The 3319-nt window shown below is 39.5% G+C and overlaps 1 pseudogene; it reads left to right on the forward strand.

Annotated features, from left to right (window-relative positions):
• The first annotated feature begins 2916 nt into the window (after window positions 1-2916).
• On the forward strand, window positions 2917-3038 carry LOC118622180 (annotated as a pseudogene).
• Window positions 3039-3319: the final 281 nt, after the last annotated feature.

The raw sequence follows: 3319 nt of genomic DNA on the forward strand, positions 1-3319 counted from the left end.
GTCTCATTTTGGCCATGGAATGACCTTGGGGCCGATGCTTTGAGTGAAACAAAGATCAACCTGTCAGGAGACAATTTTCCATGGGTCTCTTGTGTTTCTACATGTCTTTTGCACTGTCTGCCTTGGTCTGAATGATCTCTTCAAGGATGTTAGTATTGGAAACCATCAGGGAAGGTAGCGGTGATATCTCCCTTCGGAGCAGGGGATAGTCATGCTTTTCTTTACTGCCCTTTATAAAATATTTGTTTTATAAGCTCAGGTTTCCTCTCCTAACACAACCTACTGTATGTATAGGTATCATCTGGCCCTCTTCACATTGTACTGTGAACTGGGCATTTGTTTATACGCTGGCTACTGCTGTTACTATGTGTAATAAACTCTTCTGTCTCTGACCTAGGGGTCTTATGTTTTCCACCAGCTTCAGTGAAATGGTGGCAGGCTGAACTGTTAGCTTTCAAATAAGGCAAAAATCGCATACCCTTCATAGTTCTTGACAAAAGCGTCCCCTAAGGAATCCTCTTCTAATGTATGCCTTCAAATAAACCTCCATGTGTGGGGAAATTGAATCTGTTTTTTTCACTGATATATACTGCTTTCATCCAACACAGTACCTGACATAAAGTGTTTACTTAAATATTGATAAATAAACGAATGAAATTAAAAGTATTCTTTGGAAAACACATGTTTAATACAGGGTCCTTACCAAAACTAAAAAAGTCTGCCATCTCCCAAAATCAGAGTTTACAAAGTACAAAATGGCATCCTGTACCAAAGCGTACTCAAAAAATATTTCTTAAACTTTTAAGCAATTCCATTTAAATGAACATTAGTTTCCCACTACTTTTGTGACGAAGTCCAAATACTTTAACAAAGTGTAGAAACCCTTTAATCTTATTGATTTACTTAGTTAGTTTTTTGTGGGGGGTTTTGCCCTATTAGCCTCTCTCCAGCAACCCCACCCACCACATTTACTCAGAGGTCCTGAAAAGATTCTGAACTATTTCAACAACCTAGTTCTGTCACATCCTGGAATGCTCTCCACCCACCGCTTTGCCTCTCACACCTATGAATCCTTTGGGTCAGAGTTCACATACCACATCCTTTGAGAAGCATTTTGTGGTGTTCCTCCCAACGACCACAACTACCATCAAAATCCAGGTGAGATGCAATCAGAACACACTCTTCTCCCATTCATTCCATATAGCATTAGTCTGTTTACTTTCTTCTTAGCACTTAGCACTGTCAGAAATGATCTTGTTCATTTGTTTCGTGACTTATTTCCTGTCTCCTTGGGAATAGGGTACCTGACACCGAATAGGTCATCAAGAAACACTAGTCAAACAAACAAAGGCTAAGTGGAGGGGCATGATAATACTTTATTACATTTTTCCTTTTGTTATGAACTCTGCTAGATTATAAAGTCCAGCCCTGGCCAGTTTGGCTCAGCTGTTAGAGCGCTGGCCCATGGACCAGAAAGTCCCAAGTTCAGTTCCCGCTAAGGGCACATACCTCAGTTGCAGTGCATCCCTGCCCTTGGTTGGGGTCATGTGGGTGGCAGCCACTCGATGTATCTCTCTCACATCGATGTTTCTCTCTCTCTTCCTCCCTCTCTCCCTCTTGTTCTATCTAAACATAAAAAAAAAAAAGTCCACGAAAGAGAAGAGATCTCATCTATCTTCTTTCTACAATGTCTGGGACAGCAGAAAAAGTTGTTGATAAAGACTGTTACATCAAACCACTCAGACAAACACTCAAGTAAAGGAACTATTTAGAGTTGAAATGAACCACAGAAGTAATACAATCCAGTCTCTTAGCCCTAAATTTAATAATTAATATAAAATTTGAGATGATATAGACTTTAAATCTTATCTAGGACAGCTATTTAAAAATGCCACATAGCCCTCCCTGGCCAGTGTGGCTTAGTTGGTTGGGCATCATCCTTGTACTGAAAGGTTGCAAGTTCAATTCCCAATCAGGACACATGCCGGGTTGTGGGCTTGATCCCCAGTAGGGGGTGTGTTGGGGGTGGGGTGAGACTGATAGATGTTCCAGTCTCACATTCATTTTCTCTAGCTCCCTCTCCCTTCCTTTCTCTCCAAAAAAGACAATACCAAAAAAAAAAAAAATCTTTAAAAAAATTGTCCATGTACGTGAATTTGCTGAGCAAAGTCTTCCTATCGCCTTATTGTGGCCCATTTTTCTCCTCTACCTATTGTTTCCCCAAATTCCAGCTTCCACTTCATCGTGGCCAAGAAGCAGCTGAGTGTCTCCAACACCAGGAGTTATCATCCAGAGAAACATTTCGATTTTCTCACTCCCTTTACTTCCTAGCTTGTTAATTGGAAATTGGCACAGACAGTAATAACCACAGTGAAAGGGGGGCAGGGCAGCATGGATGTTTGTGGATAATGGAGGTGAGTTCATGAGGGCGACGGGGGGATCAAATTACTATCAAACAGGCAGTCAGATCAAAGGGCAAGGGTTGAGAGAGCCTTCTGCATATCCTAACACGTTGATAGGTAGGCCAGGGACAAACAAGTTCGCATAAAAACTGTGGGGGTGGGGCTCGGGAAAAGAATCTCTGCCCTAAAAATGTTTTAAAGTTATTTTTAAATGTTTCCTGAATGACTAATAAATAAACGAATAATTATAGAGCACAGATTTATTGCACTGCTAAATATTTGAGTAACTATAAATCACAGATTTACCTTTCTAAAGATTTATTGGCCCTATCACCCATTTCACAAGGAAATACAATATGGATAAAATATTATTAAAATATAAAAAATAACTAACGAAGACACTTAAAAAGTATAGGATTATGAGGTGATTGATGCTTTTGAGTCACAGATCAATTACCACTTTGCTGAAGAAGAAAAAAGTTACAATGAGAGATAATTTTTTATTCTGATTCATATTGCTTCTCGGTCTTTTGGGTAAGATCAAGTGTACTATCTGTTCTTATCTGTTTAATATTCTGATTAATAACAGGAATCAATGTAACCCCCACTTTTTCTCTAATTTTTTTTTCACCCAAAACTCTCACATTACTCTTTCTTCAAATATATCTGAACACAGTACTTCCTTTCAAAAGACCAGCAGTAGCTCCCAAGACCTTGGTAAGCTAGAGAGTGTATTCTACTGCCCTCTGCTGGAAGATGGAGAGAGTTATCGCCCATCAGCTAGATTGTTTGAACAAGTGGAGGAAATGGCAGCTCTCACCACAATTCATTCAGCTAGTTATGTATCACCTGCTAGCCAATGTACCACCTAAAATAGATGGTAGAGAGATTTATGATCATTTTATGATAATTACTGA

Source organism: Molossus molossus, unplaced genomic scaffold (assembly GCF_014108415.1).
Source record: "Molossus molossus isolate mMolMol1 unplaced genomic scaffold, mMolMol1.p scaffold_m16_p_8, whole genome shotgun sequence".
NCBI lineage: Eukaryota > Metazoa > Chordata > Mammalia > Chiroptera > Molossidae > Molossus > Molossus molossus.